The following is a 17,563-nucleotide window of genomic DNA, read 5'->3' on the forward strand; positions in this document are numbered from 1 at the left end:
TTGAGCCTGCATTGATTAACATGATTGAGAGACGCCAGTTCGGTGGGGAAGTAGGTGAAGACCCAAATCTTCACATTCAATCCTTCATCCAATATTGCTCTACCATTAAGCAGAAGAATGTGACTCCGGAGCAAACTATGGAGATGCTTTTCCCGTTCTCTCTGAGTGGGAAGGCAAAGTTGTGGATCAATGGGTTGAATCGAGCAGCCATGAAAATTACTAACTGGGAGTCTTTGGCACTTGCATTCTATGTAAAGTATTTCCCGCCTGAGAAGACAGCTCGTTTGAGGAGCCAGATCATTTCTATTACTCAACAAGCGGATGAGAGTTTGTTCGAGGTCTGGGAAAGGTTCAAGGATTTACAGAGAGAGTGCTCACACCATGGTTTGAGTGACTGGGTTCTTGATTCAACAATTTTATAATGGTCTGGGTAATGAGTCTAGACTTATTCTGGATTCAGCTGCTAGTGGGAGATTCATGCAACTTGCAGTGACTAGGGCTATGGAGGTGATTTAGGAGATGGCCATTCATAATGCCCAGTATGGGAATCCTAGAGGTCTATCTAACAAGGGTGGTAACCATGACTTGAATTCCATAGAACAACTAACTGCCCAATTGACTGCTTTATATTACAAGTTTGATAATATGCAAGCAACAAATGCTCAATCTGCTCAACCTGTTAGTGTAGCTGCAATGAATTCTCAAACCGTCAATGTCTGTGATAGTTGTGGGATGTTTGGTCACTATGCACAGGAATGTAGGAGCTCCATTGAACAATGTAATGCATTTCAGGCCTACAAACAGAATAATCCGTACTCCAATTCTTACAATGAGGGGTATAAGAACAATCCCCTACTATCATACAGGAGTACTAATATTCAGAACCCCCATCAGGTTCAACACCCTCCACCACCACAGCAACCATACCAACTAGGGATGGCAATGGGTAGGGTCTGGGTAGGGTCTAGTAATACCCGGACCCGGACCCTAATTTTTTGACATATACCCATACCCTACCCTTACCCTATAGCGTCTAAAATTATAAGACCCTTACCCGGACCCTATGGGTCCAACAGGGTATGAGTAGGGTCTAGGGTCTTATGCGGGTCCGCGTTAAACTATAACTTTTATTTCCTTTTTTGTATGCAATTGTATGTAATATGCAAAAATAATACAAGAACAACGATTAATAAGGCATTTTAAAACAAATAAATAGCTAGTCTTCAAAAATTATCATTGTCTTTCCTTAAACACAATACATCTTAAAGTACGAAGCTCATAAGTTACAAAATCCCACATTCTTAACTACACAACATTAATGTTAATAAATAGGCATCCTTTCAGTACTTTAGTAGTAGTTATCGTCCATATCATCATCTACTTCATCATCAAGATCCTACAAAAAAAAGTGAAGTACATAAAAATAACAAAATTTAAGCGGGTCTAAATATAGGGTATGGGTAGGGTATGGGTCTTAAGGGTTCGCGGGTAGGGTATAGGTAGGGGTACGGGTCTGAAAAATTAAGACCCTTACCCTACCCTAAAAAAACAGCATATGCCCATACCCTACCCTTACCCTATGGGGTCTAAAAAATAAAGACCCATACCCTAATTTTAGGGTAGGGTCCGACAGGGTCCTGGACCCGCTGCCATCTCTAATACCAACCAACACAACAACAACCATACCAACCACGGAGTAACTACAACCAACAGTCTAGTGGACCACCTGGGTTCCGTAGACAACACACTCCACCTCCACCACCACAACCCCAACCCAAACAGTCCGATCCTATGCTAGTGGAGATGAGGAACATGATGTTGCAGATGCAGAAGTCTCTGAGTGAAAAGGATGCTAAAATTGATGCTCTTACCGCCCATAATAAGATCATTGATACACAGTTGGCACAAATGGCTACTACTCTTGCAGGGAGACCCCAAGGTCAACTCCCTTCACAACCTGAGAATACAGAAATTGCAAATGCTATTACACTGCGGAGTGGAAGAGGTTATGACGGTCCTTCTATGCCCGTCGAGGTTGATTCTGAGGTGTCTGCTAGTGATCTGGTTAATGAGGAAACACCAAAGGTAGTCATGAATGGTAAACAAGCTGAAAAGGTAGTATGTGAAAAAGAGGCTACAACTGAGGTTAAGAAGGGGACAAATATTCAAGTACCACCTATTGTACTCCCATTCCCAAACCGGCAACTCAAGAGTAAGCTAGACAAACAGTTTGGCAAATTCTTGGATGTGGTAAAAAACTTGCAGGTAACAGATCCTTTTACTGGATTGATTTTACAGGTTCCTGCATATGCTAAGTTTATGAAAGATATTTTGACCAGGAAACGTGCTTTTTGTGAGGTAGAGACTGTAGCTTTTACTGAGGAATGTAGTGCTTATTTACAGAACAAGTCTCCACCTAAACTTAAAGACCCCGGGGGTTTTTCCATCCCATGTAACATTGGCACCATTTTTATTGATAAGGCTTTATGTGATTTAGGTGCTAGTGTGTCTGTCATGCCTTTGTCTGTTTGCACTAAATTGAACATGGGTAAGCTTAAAGTTACTAATATCACTCTGCAAATGGCCGACCATTCTGTTAAACACCCCTTAGGTGTTTTAGAGGACGTCCCCGTTAGAGTAGGTAAATTCTATATACCTGTGGACTTTGTAGTACTAGACATGCAAGAGGACTCTCAAATTCCCATTATCTTAGGTAGACCCTTCCTTCACACGGCAGTGGTGGTCATTGATGTTAAAAGTGGGAAATTGACTTTGTCTGTTGGGGATGATAAGGTTACTTTTAATCTGAATAGTGCCTTAAAGAGTCCTATGCTAGAGGAAGAACAATGCTATCGAATTGATGTAGTTGATTTTGTTGTGCGAGCTAACGTCTCCCAAGTTCTCGAAAGGGATCCCTTGGAGGCAGTGCTTTGTTGTGAATCTCCTGCAGGTGATAGAAGTTCTTGGAATGCTGAAGTGGTTGCTCTAGAGTTAGCTCTTGATGATGGAGAGCTTGAACCCGAGAAGAGCAACAAGGTGAGGAGGTTAGTTCGGTCAGTTTGTTCTGCAAAAGAGATAAAGAAACCCGAACTTAAACCTCTTCCTGCCAACCTGAAATATGAATTTTTGGATGATGAACAACTTTGCCCTGTAATTGTTAGTACCGCACTTGATGCAGACCAGTTGTCCCAACTTCTTAATGTGTTGAAAAAGCACAAAAAGGTCATTGGGTACAGTATTGACGATTTAAAGGGTATTAGCCCGGATTTTTGCATGCATAGGATACATCTAGATGATAATCAAAAGCCATGCATTCAACCCCATCGTCGTTTGAACCCCATCATGCAAGATGTTGTAAAAGCTGAAGTTATGAAATTTCTTGATGCGGGTATTGTTTATGCTGTGTCTAATTCAAAGTGGGCGAGTCCTGTTCAGGTAGTCCCAAAGAAAGGGGGGACGACTTTGGTTAGAAATGAGAAAAATGAGTTGATCCCAACTAGGGTAGTTACAGGGTGGCGCATGTGTATTGACTATAGGCGTCTGAATGTTGCTACTAAAAAAGACCACTTTCCCCTTCCCTTTATTGATCAAATGTTGGAAAGGTTAACCTGTCACAAGTTTTTCTGTTATCTGGATGGTTATTCTGGTTCTTTCCAAATCCCCATACATCCAGACGACCAGGAAAAGACCACTTTCACCTGTCCCTTTGGTACTATGCATATCGTAGGATGCCCTTTGGTCTGTGTAATGCACCTGCTACATTTCAACGTTGCATGATGAGCATCTTTTCTGAGTTTATTGAGTCTATCATGGAAGTGTTTATGGATGACTTTAGTTTCTATGGTACTTCTTTTGATTCCTGTTTGGTTAATTTGACTAAAGTATTGAAAAGGTGTGAAGAATGTAACATGGTCCTAAATTGGGAAAAGTGTCATTTCATGGTTACTGAAGGGGTGGTCTTGGGACATTTAATATCTGATAAGGTCATCCAGGTGGATCGAGCTAAGGTCCAAGTGATTGAACAATTGCCCCCTCTAGTTAATGTGAAGGGTGTTAGAAGTTTTCTTGGTCATGCGGGGTTTTATCGCCGCTTTATCAAGGATTTTTCTAAGATTGTTAAACCACTGACCCATCTCCTCCTCACGGATGCCCCATTTGTGTTTATTGATGCTTGCCTTGAGGCTTTTGACAGGATTAAACAGGCATTAATTTCGGCTCATATCATCCGTTCTCCCGAGTGGGATCTCCCGTTCGAGATAATGTGTGATGCAAGTGCACGCAGTTGGGGCAGTTTTGGGTCAGAGAAAGGAAAAGGTCTTGCATGCTATCTACTATGCTAGTAAGACCTTAGATGAAGCTCAGGTTAATTATGCTACTATAGAGAAGGAGCTTCTAGCCATAGTCTATGCCTTGGATAAATTCCGCACTTATCTGATTGGGTCCAAGGTGATAGTCTGCACTGACCATGCGGCCCTTAAGTATCTGCTCTCCAAAAAGGAAGCCAAGCCTAGGCTTATTCGATGGATACTACTGCTACAGGAGTTTGATCTAGAGATCCGCGACAAGAAAGGGGCTGAGAACGTGGTTGCAGACCACTTTTCTAGATTGAGGTATGATGATGGTAAAGTGTCTACACCGATCGATGATTCATTTCCGGATGATCACTTACTTGCACTTTCCAGTTAGTCACCATGGTTCGCAGGCTATGCGAACTACATTGTAGGGGGTATTCTTCCGTCCGATCTTACATATCAACAGAAGAAGAAGTTCCTACGTGATGTTCAGTTCTACTTTTGGGATGATCCTTATTTGTTCCGTGAAACTGCTGAAGGGTTGTATAAGCGATGTGTTCCAGAATGGGAAGTCCATGGTATTATCAATAGGTGTCATTCTTCGCCTTATGGAGGTCACCATTTACCTTCGAAGACTAATGCTAAGTTGTCGCAATGCGGTTTCTACTGGCCTACTATGTTCAAGGATGCACAGGCTTTTATTATGACTTGTGATGCGTGCCAGAGGGCCGGCGCTATCTCGAGGAGGCATGAGATGCAACAGAACGGGATTCTTGAGGTCGAGATTTTTGATGTGTGGGGGTAGACTACATGGGACCATTCCCATCATCCAAGGGTAATCTGTATATCCTTGTTGCTGTAGATTATGTGTCCAAGTGGGTAGTAGCCGTTGCCTCGCCTACTAACGATGCTAAGACAATCATCTCCCTATTCAAGAAAATCATCTTCCCCAGATTTGGAGTACCAAGGGCTTTGATCAGTGATGGGGGTTCACACTTCCATGAGAAGCATCTGGATGCGCTCCTGCGCAAATATGAGGTCTACCATCGTACAGGACTAGCCTACCACCCTCAGACGAGTGGGAAAGTTGAGGTCTCCAACCGGGAGATCAAATCTATACTTGAGAAAGTGGTGGCAAAGTCTAGGAAGGATTGGAGCGACAAGCTTGATAATACTCTATGGGCGTATAGAACTGGTTTCAAGACACCTATTGGAACTTCCCCGTATCGGTTGGTGTATGGTAAAGCATGCCACTTGCCGGTAGAATTGGAGTATAAGGCTTACTGGGCGATCAAGCAACTCAACATGGATGCTAGGCTAGCCGGTGAAAAGCGGCTACAACAGTTGAGTGAGCTGTTAGGTTATGATACATATGACAATTCATAAATCATGCGGAAACAACCATTAAGCCAGGAATACATATTATTTACACATAATCATTTAGCATAGTTTAGATGCATACTCTTTGTTGCGTGCCTTCCCTAGCTGCGCCCGAACCGAACAAGAACAAGTCTTTAGGACTCCAAGTGTCGTCCCTCCGTAGATAGTCCACAGCACGTCCGGATCCGCCTTAAGATTGACCAACTAGAATCGCCCCTAAGGTACTATAAATTTTCGGCACTTTTGAGCAAGATGTGTGACTGAATTTTTCTCTAAAAAACTCACTTTGAATACTTGAATAACTCGTTATAAATTGTGAACCCAGGCCACATATTTATAGGGGTATGGAAAGAGAATTGGAATCCTATTAGGATACGAATTAATTAAATTAGAATTATAATAAAACTCTTATTTAATTAATTTATCAAATAGAATTAGGAATTTAATCATTAAACGAATTCTGCACGTTTTAGGTTTCGTATGCGAACACAAACACTTACGCGAGCATGACCTGCAAGCGTGCAGGCCATGCCCGCGCACAGCCCACACGGCCGCACGGCCCACGCGAGCTACAAGCCCACGCGAGCTGCAGCAATGCTCGCAGCCCACTGCTCGCAGCTGCGCGCGCTGCGCGCGCTGCCACGGCCTGCTGGGCCTGGCCTTGCGCTGGGCCTGGCGTGGCCTTGGCTGTTCGTGTGGCGCGCTTGGCTTGCTGGGCGATGGCCTGGCTTCGTGCTGGGCCCTCGTCCGGCAGGCCTCGTCCGATGCTTATTCGTACGATACGCTTCCGATTAAATTCCCGATTCCGGAATATATTTCCGATACGAACAATATTTAACATTTCCGATTCCGGAATTAATTTCCGTTTCGAACAAATATTTAATATTTCCGTTTCCGGAATTATTTTCCGATTCCGATAATATTTCCGATTCAGACAATATTTCCGTTTCCGGCAATATTTCCGATTCCGGCAATATTTCCATTTCCGATAATATTTCCCGATACGTACCATGTTTCCGTTTCCGGCAACATCTACGACTTGGATAATATTTATATTTCCGATACGATCCATATTTCCGTTTCCGGCAATATCATCGTTTCCGGAGTATTCATTTCTTGCCTGTGACGATCTCAGCTCCCACTGAAACCAAGATCCGTCGATTCCGAATATCCATAGTTGGAGTATTTAATGCCATTAAATACTTGATCCATTTACGTACTATTTGTGTGACCCTACGGGTTCAGTCAAGAGTAAGCTGTGGATTAATATCATTAATTCCACTTGAACTGAAGCGGCCTCTAGCTAGGCATTCAGCTCACTTGATCTCACTGAATTATTAACTTGTTAATTAATACTGAACCGCATTTATTAGACTTAACATAGAATGCATACTTGGACCAAGGGCATTATTTCCTTCAATCTCCCACTTGTCCTTAGGGACAAGTGTGCATTTCCTAATTCCTTTGTCGCTCGATGCTTGCTCTTGAACATAAGGTAAGAGTTGTCATCCTTATTATGTCCAGAGGTGTTCCTCGGTTTCAGAGTTCAACTGATCAAATAAACAGATAATCATAGCCTATGATTCATCCGAGCACGGCCATGCATTTCACAGTTTCTAGCTCTCCGAGTGGCCTTGTACAACTTTTAAGCATCTTATCCCGATTTATGGGAGGACAATCCCAATCTTGCGATCTTGAGATTAGACTTCGTTTGATAGGTGATTACCTGAGCGTTGCCTTTATAGCCTCCTTTTACGGTGCGACGGTTGGTCAACGTCAAAGCAACCAGTTCTCAAACAAGTAACCTCAAATCACTCAGGTATTGAGGATTTAGTGTCTAATAATTTTAATGAAATTTACTTATGACAGATTTTCATCTCTTACAGTAAAGTTTCATAGGTCTTGTCCGATACTAGTCTTCCCAAAGTAAGTATCTATGCAAATGATTATGACATTGCCATGTCCACATAGTTCAAGAAACAGAACTACTAGTCATCTTGCATTCTAATCGTCTAACGTTTTCTATGCGTCCAATTTTATAGAAAACTCCGACTAGGGACCATTTTCAACCTTTGACATTCAAGTTCACTTGATAGACATTTCTTAGTCACAGGACTGGTCCTGACAGTCTATCTTGAATATATCGTCAAATTGAAGGGACTCATCATTTAATAAACCACAAATTAAATGAAAAAATGAATTCTTTTCATTTATTGTGAATGATTAACCAATAATGTTTTACAAAGATTTAAACTCTAAAACTTTAAAACATTAAACAGAGACATCAAAGCCATTCTCCAATATGCTTGATTCCTATAGCTGCAGTGTGCGAGTTGTGCTTCGCCTGCGGCAGAGGTTTAGTTAATGGATCTGATATGTTGTCATCAGTACCAATTTTGCTTATCTCGACTTCTTTTCTTTCAACGAACTCTCGTAGAAGGTGAAATCTACGAAGTACATGCTTGACTCTATGGTGGTGTCTAGGCTCCTTTGCCTGTGCAATAGCTCCGTTATTATCACAATACAGGGCTATTGGTCCTTTAATGGAGGGGACTACACCGAGTTCACCTATGAACTTCCTTAGCCATATAGCTTCCTTTGCTGCTTCATGTGCAGCAATGTACTCCGCTTCAGTTGTAGAATCCGCAATGGTGCTTTGCTTAGCACTTTTCCAGCTTACTGCTCCTCCGTTGAGGCAGAAGACAAACCCAGACTGTGATCTGAAATCATCTTTGTCGGTTTGGAAACTTGCGTCCGTATAGCCTTTAACAATTAATTCATCATCTCCACCATAGACCAGGAAATCATCTTTGTGCTTTTTCAGGTACTTCAGAATGTTCTTGGCAGCAGTCCAATGCGCCTCTCCTGGGTCTGACTGGTATCTGCTCGTAGCACTGAGTGCGTACGCAACATCCGGGCGTGTACATATCATAGCATACATTATTGAACCAATCAATGATGCATATGGAATCCCATTCATTCGTCTACGCTCATCAAGTGTTTTTGGGCACTGAGTCTTGCTTAGAGTCATTCCATGAGACATGGGTAGGTAGCCTCGCTTGGAGTCCGCCATCTTGAACCTATCAAGCACCTTATTGATGTAAGTGCTTTGACTAAGTCCAATCATCTTTTTAGATCTATCTCTGTAAATCTTGATGCCCAATATGTACTGTGCTTCTCCTAGATCTTTCATCGAAAAACATTTCCCAAGCCAAATCTTGACAGAGTTCAACATAGGAATGTCATTTCCGATAAGTAATATGTCGTCGACATATAATACTAGGAAAGCAATTTTGCTCCCACTGACCTTCTTGTATACACAAGATTCGTCCGCGTTCTTGATGAAACCAAAGTCACTGACTGCTTCATCAAAACGTATATTCCAGCTCCTGGATGCCTGCTTCAATCCGTAGATTGACTTCTTTAGCTTGCATACCTTTTTAGCATTCTTTGGATCCTCAAAACCTTCAGGCTGTGTCATAAACACAGTTTCTGTTAAAACGCCGTTTAAGAAAGCAGTTTTGACATCCATCTGCCATATTTCGTAATCGTAATATGCAGCGATTGCTAACATTATCCGAATAGACTTTAGCATTGCAACTGGTGAAAAGGTTTCATCGTAATCCACACCGTGGACTTGCCTGTAACCTTTTGCAACCAATCTAGCTTTGAAAACTTCAAGTTTCCCATCCTTGTCCTTTTTCAGTTTGAAAACCCATTTGCTTCCAATGGCTTGGTAGCCATCTGGCAAATCGACCAAATCCCATACTTGGTTTTCAGACATGGAGTCTAATTCAGATTGCATGGCTTCTTGCCACTGCTTGGAGCTAGGGCTCGTCATAGCTTGTTTGTAAGTCGCAGGTTCATCACTTTCAAGTAATAGAACGTCATAGCTCTCGTTCGTCAAAATACCTAAGTACCTTTCCGGTTGAGATCTATATCTTTGCGATCTACGCGGGGTAACATTTCTAGATTGACCATGATTCTCACCAGATTCTTCTAAAGATCTCTGAGTTTCATCCTGAATGTCATCTTGAGCATTCTCTAGAGTTTGTTGTTCGACTAGAATTTCTTCGAGGTCTACTTTTCTCCCACTTGTCATTTTGGAAATGTGATCTTTCTCCAAAAAGACACCATCTCGAGCAACAAACACCTTGTTCTCAGATGTATTGTAGAAGTAATACCCCTTTGTTTCCTTTGGATAGCCCACAAGGATACATTTGTCAGATTTTGGATGAAGTTTGTCTGAAATTAATCATTTGACGTATACTTCACATCCCCAAATCTTAAGAAAAGACACATTTGGAGGCTTTCCAAACCATAATTCGTATGGAGTCTTTTCGACAGCTTTAGACGGAGCTCTATTTATAGTGAGTGCAGCTGTATTTAGTGCATGTCCCCAAAATTCTAATGGAAGTTCGGCCTGACTCATCATTGACCTGACCATGTCTAGCAAGGTTCTGTTCCTCCGTTCCGACACACCGTTCCATTGTGGTGTTCCAGGAGGAGTCAATTCTGATAGAATTCCACATTCTTTCAGATGGTCATCAAATTCATAGCTCAGATATTCACCGCCTCTATCAGACCGCAGTGCCTTAATCTTCTTGCCTAATTGATTCTCAATTTCACTCTGAAATTCCTTGAATTTGTCAAAGGATTCAGACTTATGCTTCATTAGGTAGACATAACCATATCTACTGAAGTCATCAGTGAAAGTGATAAAGTAGCTGAAACCACCTCTAGCATTTGTACTCATTGGTCCACATACATCTGTATGGATTAAACCCAATAGTTCATTTTCTCTTTCTCCAACTTTAGAGAAAGGTTGCTTTGTCATTTTGCCAAGTAAACATGATTCGCATTTACCATAATCCTCTAAGTCAAATGGTTCTAGAATTCCTTCCTTTTGAAGTCTTTCTAAGCGTTTCAAGTTTATATGGCCTAATCAACAATGCCACAGATAGGTGAGATCTGAATCATCCTTTTTGGCCTTTTTGGTATTTATGTTATATACTTGTTTGTCGTGATCTAATAAATAAAGTCCATTGACTAATCTAGCAGATCCATAAAACATCTCTTTAAAATAAAACGAACAACTATTGTCTTTTATTAAAAAGGAAAATCCCTTAGCATCTAAGCAAGAAACAAAAATGATGTTTTTAGTAAGACTTGGAACATGGCAACAATCTTCCAGTTCCAAAACTAGCCCAGGGGGCGCAACGACAAATAATAAGTTCCTACAGCTAATGCAGCAATCCGTGCTCCATTTCCCACTCGTAGGTCGACTTCACCCTTGCTTAACTTTCTACTTCTTCTTAGTCCCTGTGGATTGGAACATAAGTGTGAGCCACAACCTGTATCTAATACCCAAGAAGTTGAATTAGCAAGTATACAGTCTATAACGAAAATACCTGAAGATGGAACGACTGTTCCGTTCTTCTGATCTTCCTTTAGCTTTGGACATTCTCTTTTGTAATGGCCTATTCCATCACAATAAAGACAGCTTGATGTGGACTTGTCCTGCTTTGATTTAGCATTGCCCTTGGACTTTCCACCTTTCTTGAACGGTCTCCTTCTAGCCTTGAGTAAATCTTTGGCTTCACAGTCCAGTATTATTTCAGCCTTTCTGACAAGGTGAACAAATTCTGCAACTGTTTCTTCTCTTGGTTCACTTAGGTATAGTTGCTTGAAGCGACCAAACCCACTGTGTAGTGAATTGAGCAAGATAGAGACTGCCATCCTTTCGCTTATTGGTGTTCCTAGTAGACTTAGGCGATCAAAGTATGAACGCATAAGATCCACATGGAACCTCAGTGGGACGCCTACCCTCTGTTTAGTGCGAAGGATCTGAACATGTGTTTCTTGGACTTCCATCCTATAACACCTGTTGGGAGAACTAACCTTTAGACCAGACATTGATTCAATCAACTCATGGACGTTCAGGTCTCTGTCCTCCGTGCTTCCACGACAGATATCCCTCAGATTCTTGATGAGCGTAAAAGGTTCATAGGCTACAAACCTTCTAGCCCAATCATCAGGGATATTGTTCAGCATGAGACTCATAACCTTTTTGAGATCCGCATCCCAGGCGTAAAATCTCTCAGGGGTCATGTCTCTGGCATAGTAGCTTGGCATGGGATTGGTCAGTACATACTCAAGTCCATTGAGTCTGGCTATTTCAACTAGCTTAGCTTCCCATTCAAGAAAATTTGCTAGGTTCAGCTTGACCATAAGCTCAGAACCTATGATGATGTTTTGATTGTTGTTTGCCATATTAAAACTACAATTGAAAAGAATAAACAAATAAATAACCATTCACAGTTTCTCTTAATAAACTTAAATTCTAGCATACATGCATAATTCAATGTTTATTAAGCATTTTATTCAAGTTATGTGTTCCGACAGGTGTGAATAAAATGATTCCAAGATCCTAAAATCATTGAAGAACTAAGCACAGTTTTTCGACTTAATCCTAAAACACCTTAGGTAAGCAAAAGCCTTTTGCTAATAGTCTAGAAACTATTCTTGGTTGATAGGTACGTCTAAGGACTTATTAGGTAAACCTATCGATTTTGCCACGACATAAAAGGACTCCTTACTTATATCGTTGAGTTTCACCAAAACTAACATGTACTCACAATTATTTGTGTACCTTGCCCCTTTAGGACCAATAAGTAACACCTCGCTGAGCGAAAACTATTACTAGATTGATGTAAAGGATATCCAAGCAAGTGTATATTTTGGCATGGCACCTTATAACTCAATTTTTAAGTTTGGAACTTAAGGCTCTTACTATGTTGGTTAGATTTTAAGTGAACTAAAATCCTTAATCAAGCAACATAATCAAGATTTTGATCTCATGCATTTTAAGACATATTTAAAAGCAATAAATAACTTAAAACATGCATAAGATAAATGTGATCTAGTATGGCCCGACTTCATCTTGAAGCTTTGACTTCAAAGTCCGTCTCGAAAATCTCCGTGGGAGGCACCATTTTCTTCAAATAGGATAAGCTATAATTAAAACTAATTACAACTATTTGATGGTACGCAGACCATATTTGAATTTGAAAAACGACTTTGGTACTTTAGACCAATTACATTCAAATTAATGGTACGCAGACCATATTTTCTATCCTATTTGGGCCATACTAGTCACTTCATAACCTGCAAAACAGTACATATACAATATATACCATTCACCCATTCATTATCATGAATGGCCCACATAGCTGGTTAGTAAAACACATTATGCATCACGTAAACATTTGCAGCAATTAATCAAGGGCACCAATAATCTACCAATTATTCAGTCCTTATTAATTCTAATCAAGTTGTTTTAACCTTAAGGATTTGTAGACCTAATCAAGAGTTTATGACTAAAAAGGGCTCCCACTCAAACCAATAAATTTATATGCTTTACTAATTTTAAACATAAAAATGTATTTCTAGTCTAACCGGAAACATACAAATTTAATTAAAATTTAAAGCTCATATAAATTTATAATTGAATCCAAAAAGTTTAATTTAATTTCAGTCGTATTTAAATTAATTCATGATTTTAATTTTAGTAAAATAATTAGAATAAATAAAATTTATTATAATTACAATATTCAAAATTAAAATCCAAGAAAATAATTTAAATTATTAATTTTAAAATTTAATTAAAATTACGATAACTGAAAATTTCAAATTAAACATTCAAAACGATCTAATCGCAACGCAAACACCCTACGCATCGCAGGCCCATGGGCCACACGCACACAGCCATCGCTGGCCATGTGCGCGCAGCCCATGCGCTGCGTCGCATAGCTGCTACTTCTACCCTTCGCAAGCCATCGCGCGAGCTGGTGCTCGCTGCGCGCGCGCCAGCGCTCGATGGACGCGAGCATGTGCTCGCTGCGCGCGCGCCAGCGCTGGATGCAAGCGAGCCAGCGCTCGCTTCGTGCACTCGCCAGCGCATGCTATGCGCGCTCGCTAGCGCTCGCTTGATGCGAGCCAGCGCTCGTTGCGCGCGGCATCGACGCTGGGCGCAGCACTCGTGGCACGCGAGCTTGCGCTCGCTGCGCGCGAGGCTGCGCGCGCTTGCGCGAGGCAGTGTGTGTTGTGGCGCAGCTCGCTTGCTGCCCACACGCGACTGTCGTGCCTTGCCTTCGCCCATTACCCATTCGTCCATTGCTCATAGCCCACCACACAAGGCAGGGCTGCTGCCTTGTGCTCGTGCACCATGCCCTTGCTCATTGCATTCGTGCCGCATGGGCGACGACCTTTCTTGCTCGTCGTCGCATGCCCGCTCTATACAACACCCCTTAAGGGTAACACGTAGCGTCCATTGCTTTGTGCGTGCAAGTTATATGAACGAATCGCATAAAATTTAAAAATCTATATTTCAACTAGCTTAGCTTCCGATTCAAGAAAATTTGCCAGGTTCAGCTTGACCATAAGCTCAGAACCCATGATGATGTTTTGATTGTTGTTTGCCATATTAAAAACTACAATTGAAAAGAATAAACAAATAAATAACCATTCACAGTTTCTCTTAATAAACTTAAATTCTAGCATACATGCATAATTCAATGTTTATTAAGCATTTTATTCAAGTTATGTGTTCCGGCAGGTGTGAATAAAATGATTCCAAGATCCTAAAATCATTGAAGAACTAAGCACAGTTTGTCGACTTAATCCTAAAACATCTTAGGTAAGCAAAAGCCTTTTGCTAATAGTCTAGAAACTATTCTTGGTTGATAGGTACGTCTAAGAACTTATTAGGTAAACCTATCGATTTTGCCACGACATAAAAGGACTCCTTACTTATATCGTTGAGTTTCACCAAAACTAACATGTACTCACAATTATTTGTGTACCTTGCCCCTTTAGGACCAATAAGTAACACCTCGCTGAGCGAAAACTATTACTAGATTGATGTAAAGGATATCCAAGCAAGTGTATATTTTGGCATGGCACCTTTTAACTCAATTTTTAAGTTTGGAACTTAAGGCTCTTACTATGTTGGTTAGATTTTAAGTGAACTAAAATCCTTAATCATGCAACATAATCAAGCCACAATCTCATGCATAATTAAGACATATTTAAAGCAATAAATAACTTAAAGCATGCATAAGATAAATGTGATCTAGTATGGCCCGACTTCATCTTGAAGCTTTAACTTCAAAGTCCGTCTTGAAAATCTCCGTGGGAGGCACCATTTTCTTCAAATAGGATAAGCTATAATTAAAACTAATTACAACTATTTGATGGTACGCAGACCATATTTGAATTGAAAAACAACTTTGGTACTTTAGACCAATTACATTCAAATTAATGGTACGCAGACCATATTTTCTATCCTATTTGGGCCATACTAGTCACTTCATAACCTGCAAAACAGTACATATACAATATATACCATTCACCCATTCATTATCATGAATGGCCCACATAGCTGGTTAGTAAAACACATTATGCATCACGTAAACATTTGCAGCAATTAATCAAGGGCACCAATAATCTACCAATTATTCAGTCCTTATTAATTCTAATCAAGTTGTTTTAACCTTAAGGATTCGTAGACCTAATCAAGAGTTTATGACTAAAAAGCGCTCCCACTTAAACCAATAAATTCATATGCTTTACTAATTTTAAACATAAAAATGTATTTCAAGTCTAACCGGAAACATACAAATTTAATTAAAATTTAAAGCCCATATAAATTTATAATTGAATCCAAAAATTTTAATTTGATTTCAGTCGTATTTAAATTAATTCATGATTTTAATTTTAGTAAAATAATTAGAATAAATAAAATTTATTATAATTACAATATTCAAAATTAAAATCCAAGAAAATAATTTAAATTATTAATTTTAAAAATTAATTAAAATTACGTAAACTGAAAATTTCAAATTAAACATTCAAAACGATCTAATCGTAATGCAAACACCCTACGCATCGCACGCCCATGGGCCACACGCACACAGCCATCGCTGGCCATGTGCGCGCAGCCCATGCGCTCGTCGCATAGCTGCTGCATCTACCCATCGCAAGCCATCACACAAGTTGGTGCTCGCTGCGCGCGCGCCAGCGCTCGATGCACGCGAGCCATCGCTCGCTGTGCGCGCTCGCCAGCGCTTGCTGCGCGCGCTCCAGCGCTCGATGCACGCGAGTCATCGCTCGCTGTGCGCGAGCCATCGCTCGCTGCGCGCGATCGACGCTGGGCGCAGCGCTCGTGGCACGCGAGCTTGCGCTCGCTGCGCGCGAGGCTGCGCGCGCTTGCGCGAGGCAGTGCGTGTTGTGGCGCAGCTCGCTTGCTGCCCACACGCGACTGCCGTGCCTTGCCTTCGCCCATGCCCATTCGTCCATAGCTCGTGGCCCACGACACAAGGCAGGGCTGCTGCCTTGTGCTCGTGCACCATGCCCTTGCTCATTGCATTCGCGCCGCACGGGCGACGAGCTCCCTTGCTCGTCGTCGCATGCCCGCACTATACAACACCCCTTAAGGGTAACAAGAAGCGTCCATTGCTTTGTGCGTGCAAGTTATATGAACGAATCGCATAAAAAATTAAAATTTATACTTAAAATTAATGACAAATTAATAAATTAATATTAATTTCATAATTTTAGGGCGAAAAATCGAAAATTTATTATTCAATTGATTTCCGATTATCATGGATTCAAGCCTAGGTCATAAAATTTAAAATTTATCCTAAATTTACATTTTTTTATGGTGGTTTTTAATCATAGGTTTCTAATTAAATTATAATTAATTATGAAAATCAAATTAATTCTAAATTATTCTAATTTTCAACTAATTAATCATAGTTACAAATTAGATTGCATAATTAACAAGGCTAGGCATTCAAACTTGTTAAACATATACAGTAGGTCAATCAAAAATTCAAGATTTATCAACAAGAATCGCAAATATTTAATTTAACATCTTAAATTTACGAAATTTTGCATTCGAAAAACTAAAACCTTCGAAAAGTCATATTTAGGCTTCGAATTTGAGAATTCTGGGTTCGGCAGAAAAATAAGATTTTTGTCAAAATTTTAGAATGCCTTTTACATGCGGAATTGACACAAAAATCACTCGATTTGGATGAGTAACGAAGAAACTGCCGAAAAACTGCGTACGTATAATTAAATAAACGCAATTTGCAATTAATTAACAATTACGAAAATTAATCACCCCTTTTAATTCTTGCAAATTTGTAATATTTAACCATGTTCATGCAATTTAGATTATGAAAATAATAAGAAACTCGTGATACCACTGTTAGGTTATGATACATATGACAATTCATAAATCATGCGGAAACAACCATTAAGCCAGGAATACATATTATTTACACATAATCATTTAGCATAGTTTAGATGCATACTCTTTGTTGCGTGCCTTCCCTAGCTGCGCCCGAACCGAACAAGAACAAGTCTTTAGGACTCCAAGTGTCGTCCCTTCGTAGATAGTCCACAGCACGTCCGGATCCGCCTTAAGATTGACCAACTAGAATCGCCCCTAAGGTACTATAAATTTTCGGCACTTTTGAGCAAGATGTGTGACTGAATTTTTCTCTAAAAAACTCACTTTGAATACTTGAATAACTCGTTATAAATTGTGAACCCAGGCCACATATTTATAGGGGTATGGAAAGAGAATTGGAATCCTATTAGGATACGAATTAATTAAATTAGAATTATAATAAAACTCTTATTTAATTAATTTATCAAATAGAATTAGGAATTTAATCATTAAACGAATTCTGCACGTTTTAGGTTTCGTATGCGAACACAAACACTTACGCGAGCATGACCTGCAAGCATGCAGGCCATGCCCGCGCACAGCCCACACGGCCGCACGGCCCACGCGAGCTACAAGCCCACGCGAGCTGCAG

General features: G+C 40.6%; 1 pseudogene; it reads right to left on the bottom strand.

Moving 5' to 3' along the window:
• Positions 1 to 288: 288 nt before the first annotated feature.
• LOC130460466 (uncharacterized) lies at positions 289 to 388 on the bottom strand (annotated as a pseudogene).
• Positions 389 to 17,563: the final 17,175 nt, after the last annotated feature.

The sequence above is a fragment of the Spinacia oleracea genome, chromosome 4 (assembly GCF_020520425.1).
Source record: "Spinacia oleracea cultivar Varoflay chromosome 4, BTI_SOV_V1, whole genome shotgun sequence".
In the NCBI taxonomy this organism is placed as follows: domain Eukaryota; kingdom Viridiplantae; phylum Streptophyta; class Magnoliopsida; order Caryophyllales; family Amaranthaceae; genus Spinacia; species Spinacia oleracea.